Raw genomic sequence first — 11,073 nt, forward strand, 5'->3', positions numbered from 1 at the left:
TGGAAAAGCAATGTGCAGTTGGTGTATTTTTTTCAAAATGGCTTCCAAAATTGTGACATGATCTCTGAAAAATTATGGTTTTAATTTGGTAATGGCTAATCAGGGTCAAATCGAAAATTAAATGGAATTTAAAATTATGAGAGGGGAAATAGACAGACTGGAAATGTAAATGACTGAGAATTTCCCTATTCCTTGTTTTTTCCTAATATGTAAAATTCACATGGAATTCCTGAAAATTCCCCCTTTAGTGTTTAACCCTGGTTGTTTAGAGAATAAATATAAAAGTGTGTAATATTTATTATGCTAAAGCATTCATTTTTCTTGCAAGTATTATATCATGATTATTATAAGAAAATATTACAATTTTTATTGAAAAGGAACATGCAAGTAGGCAATTATCTATCAGTATATCACTGTATGAGCATATTGCACTGTACTGTATTAGCAAAAATGAAATAACAGAGGAAATATAGGCCTCCTTGTACATAGACCTTAAGGGGGTAGCTAATGCTAAAATATGTGTTATTTTACAGTTTTTTGCAGCTGTTTTAAATATGTCTCTAAAAGTTTCCATGCCTTGAGAGATCTTAAGATGTTTGAAATAGCCTTATCTTTTTTATTTTTTACATACCAGTATATGCTTTCCTAGCTCTGAAGAATGTAGAATTACAGACAGCAAGGGAACCTACGCAAATATTGTGCCTTGCAAAAATATTCTTCCTTTGGATCCATTTACAAATGCGAATCCTTTGGCTTAAACAAGAGTTTATGAGAACGGGCAACAGCTCAACTAGCTTGCCATTCAGTGGAACCCCACTCAGATTGCATACAAATTTTATCTCAATTTTGCCATTGCATAAGAGACTGATCCCAACCGCAAGGGCAATCTACATCTGAAATGCCGACAGGCCACATCTGAAATGCAGAAGAGTTACAGGATCCCCAGACGATCGTTTTAGCATGTACCTGATAACCCTCTAGGCACAGTGAGCAAGGGGTCCATTTCTTTTACCTTAGGGGTCCTTTTACCTTTGGGAGAGCAAACAAACTAAAACAGGTCACAAGACAATACTAAAAACGGACAACAGCTCAAATAGCTTGATATCAGTCTGATATCCAAATGGGTTAGGTTATTCTTCTAATGGCACAAGATAAGCTAAAACCAGAGTGAGAACTGAGTGAAAACCCACCGAAGGGCAAGCTATTTGAGTTGTTATCCATTCTCAGTAGTCGTCCTGTTTTAGTTTGTATACATTCATACACAGTGCATACTACTGTACATTTTATTGTTATGTAGCTCTCTGATACATTTATCTATACAGCACATTTCTGTGAGCTTTACTGCCATCAAGCTCTGTGAAACACTTGTGTTTTTTATATACCTAATTTTGGACCTTCTTGATTTCAACCAGAAGATTTTACCATTAAATTCCTTGGTGGGGATTATACCACCTACTCCATAAGGATTAAGCAAAACCTCTTTTGCTCTCCACTTGTGAGCAGTGCCGGACTGGGGATACAAAGCAGCCCTGGAAAAAAATCTAATATATAAACACATAATATATATATATATATATATATATACACTGTATATATGTGTTTATATATTATTTAATTATCTGGGGTGGCAAGACATAGTCTAACATATTATTGGTTAATATATAGGATCTTGGAAAAAGACCAGTCCGGGTCGAAACGTTGATTTGTTTGCTGGATGTAATTATATTACATTAAATAAAAAAAACCAATTTGTTAGAAGATCTGTGAGTGCATCCTTGAATAATATTTGGTTTATATATATATATATATATATATATATATATATATATATATATATGAATGACAAAAAGGCAATATATATATTGCCAAAATACCAGAGTATTGCTGTATGCAATGATACCTTTTTTATTGGACTAACATAATATTTCAAAGACGAGCTTTCGAGAGTATTGCTTCAGAACTGAGGAAGAGAGGAAAACTCTCAAAAGCTTGTCTTTGAAATATTATGTTAGTCCAATAAAAAAGGTATCATTGCATGCTGCAATACTCTGGTATTTTGGCATCTTGTCTACTGGACTAATATGGCTAATTTAATCTACACTATATATATTTATTTTTTATTTATTTTTAATATAAAATATTGGTCCTTTCAGAGTAAAACATTTAATTATACAGTAAGCATACGGACACAGACAATCTCACTGACATACAAGCTCATTGGTACACAAGCTCATAGACAATCTTACTGATGTACATAACCCATTGACATAAAAAGTCAAGCTCGCGGGTGCACACAAATAAGCTCACTTACAGATAATCTCACTGACACACACAGACAAGCTTATTGGTATACACACACAAACGTAGTACAGACAAACTCTGACACGCACAAGCTTACTAGAGGCAAGCTCACTGTCACACACACACGCTCACTGACACACATATGCTCCCTACAGACAAGCTCACTGACACACACAGATACATGCTCACTACAGACAAGCTCACTGACACACACAAACCCACTAAAGACAATCTCACTGTTACACACATCCTCACCAGAGACAAGTTCACTGACACACACATGCTCCCATCAGAAATGCTCACTGATGCACACATGCTAAATACAGACAAGCTCACTGATGCACATTTGCTCACAACAGACAAACTCACTGGTGCACAAATGCTCACTGCAGACAAGCTCACTGATGAACACATGCTCCCTACAGACAAACTTACTGATGTACATATGTTTCCTACAGACAAGCTCACTGACAAATGCTCACTACAGACAAGCTCACTGACGCTCGCACACACTTATTACAGACAAGTCCACTGACGCACACATGCTCACTACACACAAGCACACTGACACACACATACTCACCACAGACAAGTTTACTGACACACACATGCTCCCTACAGAAACGCTCACTGACACACACATGCTAAATACAGACAAGCTCACAGAAGCACATTTGCTCACTACAGACAAATTCACTGGCACACAAATGCTCACTACAGACAAGCTCACTGATGCACATATGCTCCCTACAGACAAACTTACTGATGTACATATGTTTCCTACAGACAAGCTCACTCACACACGCTCACTACAGACAAGCTCACTGATGCACACACACGCTTACTACAGACAAGTTTACTGACACACACACACATGCTCACTACACACAAGCACACTGACACACACATGCTCACTACACACAAGCACACTGAGACACACATGCTAACTACACACAAGCACACTGAGACACACATGTTCACTACAGACAATCTCACTAACACACACATTCTCCCTACAGACAAGCTCACTGTCACACACATACTCACCACAGACAAGTTTACTGATACACACATACTCCCTACAGAAAAGCTCACTGACACACACATGCTTCCAACAGACAAGCTCACTGACACACACACACACACACATGCTCACTACAGACAAGCTCACTGGCACACACCCATGCTCACTACAGACAAGCTCATTGACACATACAAGCTCACTCACTAGCAGCCACACACACACACACACGCACAAGCCCACTCACTAGCTGCCACACATGCACACATACACAAGCAGGCACACACACACAAGCTCACTCACTAGCAGGCGCACACACACTCACGCTCACTCACTAGCAGGCAGGCACACACACACAAGCTTACTCAGTAGCAGACACACACACACACACAAGCTCACTCACTAGCACACACACACACACACAAGCTCACTCACTAGCAAACACACACACACAAGCTCATACACTAGCAGGCAGGCACACACACACAAGCTCACTCACTAGCAGGCACACACACACACAAGCTCACACACTTGCAGGCAGGCACAAACACACAAGCTCACTTGCTAGCAGACACACACATACACACAAGTTCACTTACTAACAGGCACACACACAATAACTGTCATGGCTAAAGCTTACCTGGCACTAGTAGGCAAGTTGCCATTTTGTTGCTCTTCTTTCCAGCGAGGTCAGCAACTTGCATTGAGGCGGGACTTGCATACGGGAGGCGGAGTTATGTTCAGGAGGTGGGGCATGCGTGCGGAGGTGGAGATTGCATGCGGAGGTGGGACATGCAGTCGAAATTAAGGTAAATTTTGAAGGGAGACTAACAAAGGCTGGCACAGTCCGAGGGGAATATCATTTAAATGGAATTAGCCTAATTTAGGGCTGTCTGATCAGCCCAGGTACCGTGGCCTACCGTATCCCGGTGTGCCAGTCCGGCCCTGCTTGTGAGTACATCTCCTTATATTACTTTTACCAGTTTTAAATGTGAGCACTATATTTATATTTCTGTTGTATTTATATATCTCCAGTTAGAATCTGCTGCTATGTTAACCAATAGAGAGGGAACCCCTGTATATCTAAGTGTGTGGACTACCCTCATTACATGCGCATCACTAAGAGCCAATTGTTGGCTCAGTAAATTGTGAGTGTAAATCCACATAAATACTTTTTTATTATGGATAATTGAACATATTACACTATATCAGTTCTTTCTGTTTTTGTTCTATACCATCTGGAGTCCCCTATTGGATTGAAACACCAAGTATATCCACATACAGGGGCTGTGCCACCCAAAAACATACATTTGGAGCTAATTATCAGCTCCAGAAAACTTTAAGTGCATTACTTTTTATTTAATTCTCCTTTCAACTTACTTCACTATATTCTTCACTTTATCGTACTTTATTTATTTATTCACATTTTGCAAGCAGGCTTATTCATTAATTTGGATGACTATAAAAAAGTGTTTCCACTATGGAAAAAGAAAGTGACCACAGTACATTTTCATGACTGGGGATGTTTTTTTGTTTAAAGAAATCTTCTGAGAGGCAAAAGCTTAGAAAAAACAACCTGAGCGTTTGAACTCAGTTCTTATTTTGAGGTTATAAAGTCCTTGTAAAATGTAAGTGTACAAGGCTCTGGATGACTTATTGATTTTCTTGCTTGGTGTCCACTTCCTTCTCTTGCACTTTGTCCTCCTTTACAGAGAGATATTCTAGTTTTTTTGCAACTTTGTCAGCTCTATCATTTTTTATCACTTCGTTAGATTATTTCCCCTCAATTTCATTCTTGCATTCTTCAAACTTTGCTTTGAACTTTTGAGTATTCTCTGCTTTTAAAAACCGAATGGGAAGTAGTTCCGGTTTAGGAGCTTTATCTGCATAATCTGCATTTGTGTTCCAAACCCATGCTCTGTCACTTCCTGCATTGGGCTTAAGTTCCATTGAAGGTGTAACATAGTGATTTGAACAGATCTTCAGAGTTTTATCTCTTCTCATCAGTATGAATGTACCCTTCTCCCGGTGTTTCGGCAACTTAACATCAGCAGTGCCCCTTTATTTTCACTCAGGCAGGTCATTTTCAGATGCAAATCCAAACAATTTTGCTTGCATCTTAAACATTTCTTCTTCATCCACTTCGAGTGTCTTAATCTCTTGCTTAGGCAGTGAAAGCATTGGTTCAAAGTGAGGGTTGCGATTGGCATCCTCTGTGTTGTCAGTAGAGGTTTCATGCTCCTCCAGTGTCTCCTTGGTGTCGGTCATTGGGTGGGGGATGGAGGTGGATTGAGCAGGTGGGTCTTGGCTTGCCTGGATGTCTCTCATACTCCTTTATTTTAAAATTTGCCTTTCTAAATTTGGATTGGAGGACACCCCTAAGATGCTGCTTCCCTCCCCCCTTTTTTCTATTAGTATTCATATTCGACCAGAAAGAAGAAGAAGAGAACCATATATCTGCTTACCGCAAAACCTTATCGATTGCAGGCTCATGTGAACACGACCATCTTCTCTAAATATCCCCTTTCTATAATTGTAAAGTTATATAAAACACTATATGTATGTAAATAGTTGTATAAGTAGTTAATTAAGTGTATGTAAGAGTCAATGTGGTTTGTTAGTTACCGTATATATACTCGAGTATAAGTCGACTTTTTCAGCACATTTTTTATACTCGAGTGAGGGTCCCACTATATACCGCGGGTATCATCATCATTTGCAGCCATGGGCCGCGCGGCAAACCACCTCGGCCGCCATCCAAGGGGTCTATCAGGTGGCCCATGCTGTCAGGGCCACCCAATGGGTATGGATTGTCAGGGGGCCCGGTCAGCGCTGGGCGCTTTAACAGCGTGACCAGGCCCCCTGTAATGAGATCATAACTGCTGGGAGGAAGTGAATGCACAACACTCCTCCCAGCTATCACTGAGCCCAGTGACTCCATTCAACCTGAGCCACCACTGGACCCCAGGGAAAGTCGCCCTCCTGCACCTAAAAGGTAGGCAACAGGAGGGTGACTTAAATATTATGTGTGTGTGTTTGTTTGTATGTATGTGTCTGTGTCTATCTGCCTGTAATATGTATGTGTGCCTGTCTGTTTGTATGTGTCTTTGTATGTATGTCTTGTGTGTTTGTCTGTGTCTGTCTATCTGTCTGTATGTATGTGTCTTTGTATATATGTATGTGTGTATGTGTATGTATGTGTCTGTCTGTATGTATGAGTGCCTGTCTGTTTGTATGTGTGTCTTGTCTGTATGTATGTGTGCCTGTCTGTTTTTATGTATGTGTTGTGTGCAGGCCCAGACTGGCCATCGGGCAAACCGGGCAAATGCCCGGTGGGCCGCGATGGCCATGGGCCGAGGCCAGCAGGAAAGATCAAGAGATCTCCCCTGCCGGCCCATGTGCAGCAGCACCGGCCCCAAGATGGAGTTCTATCCCATCATGGGCCGGAGTGGAGATCGGAAAGTGAGCCGGTCTCCCTCCGCGCACGGCGAGCAGCTTCCGTTCTCTTCTTCTCGCGAGCTCCGAGATTATCAGAGCGTTGCCATGGTAACCCGTGGCAACGCTCTGAAAAAACGGCGCTCGCGAGAGGGAGAGAGACCTTGTCTGTACTCTGCGGGGTACAGACTGAATTACCTGCTGCTGGACCACCTGGGATGTGTGTGTGGCGTAGCCCCCCCTCACTGGACCACCAGGTATGTGAATGCTCCCTGGAAAGTTAAAAGGGGGAATAAATTGAATTTTTTTTTAAACTTTTTAATAATAATAATTAAAGGACATATACAAACACAAACACATTACACACATACAAACACACTACACACACTGCACCCCTGCACTAACACTCACTGCACCACTAACACACACACATTCTGCTCCCCTGCACTAACACACAAACACACACTGCACTAACACTCACTGCACCACTAACACACACACATTCTGCTCCCCTGCACTAACACACAAACACACACTGCACTAACACTCACTGCACCACTAACACACACACATTCTGCTCCCCTGCACTAACACACAAACACACACTGCACTAACACTCACTGCACCACTAACACACACACATTCTGCTCCCCTGCACTAACACACAAACACACACTGCACTAACACACACTGCACCACTAACACACACACACATTCTGCTCCCCTGCACTAACACACAAACACACACTGCACTAACACTCACTGCACCACTAACACACACACATTCTGCTCCCCTGCACTAACACACAAACACACACTGCACTAACACACACTGCACCACTAACACACACACACATTCTGCTCCCCTGCACTAACACACAAACACACACTGCACTAACACACACTGCACCACTAACACACAAACACACACTGCACTAACACTCACTGCACCACTAACACACACACACATTCTACTCCCCTGCACTAACACACAAACACACACTGCACTAACACACACTGCACCACTAACACACAAACATTCTGCTCCCCTGCACTAACACACACTGCACCACTAACACACACATTCTGCTCCCCTGCACTAACACACTGCACTAACACACACTGCACCACTAACACACACACATTCTGCTCCCCTGCACTAACACACACTGCAGTAACACACAAACACACACTGCACTAACACCCACTGCACTGACACAAACACCCACTGCACTAACACACAAACACACACTGCAGTAACACACAAACACACACTGTACCACTAACACACACACATTCTGCTCCCCTGCACTAACACACACACACACACACTGCACTAACACTCACTGCACCACTAACACACACACATTCTGCTCCCCTGCACTAACACACAAACACACACTGCACTAACACACACTGCAACACTAACACACACACACACATTCTGCTCCCCTGTACTAACACACAAACACACACTGCACTAACACACACTGCACCACTAACACACACATTCTGCTCCCCTGCACTAACACACAAACACACACTGCACTAACACTCACTGCACCACTAACACACACACACATTCTACTCCCCTGCACTAACACACAAACACACACTGCACTAACACACACTGCACCACTAACACACACACATTCTGCTCCCCTGCACTAACACACAAACATTCTGCTCCCCTGCACTAACACACACTGCACCACTAACACACACATTCTGCTCCCCTGCACTAACACACTGCACTAACACACACTGCACCACTAACACACACACATTCTGCTCCCCTGCACTAACACACACTGCAGTAACACACAAACACACACTGCACTAACACAAACACACACTGCACTAACACACAAACACACACTGCAGTAACACACAAACACACACTGCACTAACGCACACTGCACTAACACACAAACATACTGCTCCCCTGCACTAACACACACTGCACTAACACACACTGCACTAACACAAAAACATACTGCTCCCCTGCACTAACACACTACACACACAGACCCCCCTGCACTAACACACAAACACACTACACCCCCTGCACTAACACACAAACACACTGCATAAACTCTATACCCCTACATACACACTACAGCCCCTGCATTAACACACAATACACACTCTATACCCCTATATCCACACTGCACCTCCTGCACTTACACACAAACACACTACACACACTCTATACCCCTTATATACACACTATTGCCCTGGTACTCACATACACACTCTATACCCCATAAACCTACACTACACTCCCTGCACTCTCATACGTTATACCCCTATAAACACACACATTACACCCCCTGCATGCATCCACACTAATTTATATCCGCTATAAATACATATTCTGCACCCCCTGTACACACCACACCACCTATGCATACATTATCCCCCCTATACACATGTGCTCTACAGCTCCTATATGCAAACACACACTAGAGCCCCTAGATACACTCACAAACACACAGTACAGCTCCTTACATGCACACACTCCACAGGCCCTATATAAATACACACACACAAACACACATACTTTACAACCAAGAGACACACACACTACAGCCCCTAGCCACATGCAGTACGCCACAAACAGACCCCTTCACACACACAATTGCTCTACACACATGCAACGTCCAAACATATACAACAACACAAGGAACATCCCCAACCATGCACAACACTCTTTAACAGTCCGGTTCCTGTTTTGATCTCTGGTATCCCACTATTGAGGACACCCAGGGCCGGTGCAAGGATTTTTGGGTACATAGGCGAAGATGCATTTTTCTGCCCCCCTCTAAAATTAACATCTTCACCTATGTGCCTCCTAACCAGCCCCTCCCTCTTCCCCGTCCCTTAGTGTTCCTCTCCCCTCTCCCCTCCCCCCTCCTTTCCATGTCCCTTGGTTTTTCTCTCCCCTCCCCTCTCTGTCCCTTGGTGCACCCCCCACCCTCTTAGCGGTCACACTCCCCTTCCTGGTATGCCTCCTACCTGTCTTGTAGCGTTGCGGAGCAGACCCTCTATAGGAGCTTCAGTTTTCTGTAGCTGGCTGGACTGACAGGAAGTGCTCTCTCAGTGACCAGGTACAGGAAACCAGTGGTGTATCCTGGTTTTGTGCTGCCCTAGGCAGGACAAAACTCAGGCGGCCCCCCTCCCCCCGCGCCACCCCCACCCAACCTTTCCCCCCGCCCCGCATTCTAAATACACACACACACATTCACTGACAGATACGCATACACTAGCTAACAGAAATACACACTCGCTAACAGAAACACACTCACACTCAGTAACAGACAAACACACTCACTAACAGACACACACTAACAGACACACACTAACAGACACACACTAACAGACACACACTAGCAGACACACACACTCACTAACATACACACACACAGGCAAACACACACACTAACAGACACACACACACACACACTAACAGACACACACACTAACAGACACACACACTAACAGACACACACACTAACAGACACACACACTAACAGACACACACACAGACACACTAACAGACACAAACACAGACACACTAACAGACACAGACAGAAACACTAACAGACACAGACAGAAACACTAACAGACACACACACTGACACACGCACACACTAACAGACACACACACTAACAGACACAGACACACACTCGCCCACCCACATTAACACATTTTTTTTAAATTTATTTTTAAGACATTTTTTATTATTTATTTTTAAGACATTTTTTTATTTTATTTATTTTTAACAAATTGTTTTTTTATTTAACACCCCCCCAGCCTCCTTACCTTTGGCAATGCTGGGGAGGGGTGGTCTCTTCCTCCCTGGTGGTCCAGTGGCTGCTGGGCGATCGGGCGGTACTGCCTGGCGGGCGTGCGGCCGGCCGGCGAGGGAGCACTTCCCCTGAGCTGTCTGCTCAGCTCCCTCGCCAGCCGCAGAGTGAGGCTGGGAGCCGGAATATGACGTCATATTCCGGCTCCGGCTCCCAGCCTCACTCTGCGGCCGGCGAGGGAGCTGAGCAGACAGCTCAGGGGAAGTGCTCCCTCGCCGCCCGGCCGCCCGCCAGGCAGCGCCGCCCGATCGCCCAGCAGCCCGCCGGCATGTCTGTTAGCCGCAAGGCTAACAAGACATTTGCCTTGGGCATTTGGGGCGGCTTTTTTTGCCGCCCCCTGGAAAATGCCGCCCAAGGCAAATGCCTTGTTTGCCTCGCGGCTAATACGCCCCTGCAGGAAACAGAAGCTCCTGTACTGCGCTCCGCTCCGCCACGCTACACTCACT

At 44.1% G+C, this 11,073-nt stretch overlaps 1 pseudogene; it reads right to left on the minus strand.

Annotated features, from left to right (window-relative positions):
* Positions 1–4,830: 4,830 nt before the first annotated feature.
* On the minus strand, positions 4,831–5,642 carry LOC134568763 (ran-specific GTPase-activating protein-like; annotated as a pseudogene).
* Between the last annotated feature and the right edge of the window lie 5,431 nt (positions 5,643–11,073).

This window comes from Pelobates fuscus, chromosome 7 (genome assembly GCF_036172605.1).
Source record: "Pelobates fuscus isolate aPelFus1 chromosome 7, aPelFus1.pri, whole genome shotgun sequence".
Taxonomy (NCBI): domain Eukaryota; kingdom Metazoa; phylum Chordata; class Amphibia; order Anura; family Pelobatidae; genus Pelobates; species Pelobates fuscus.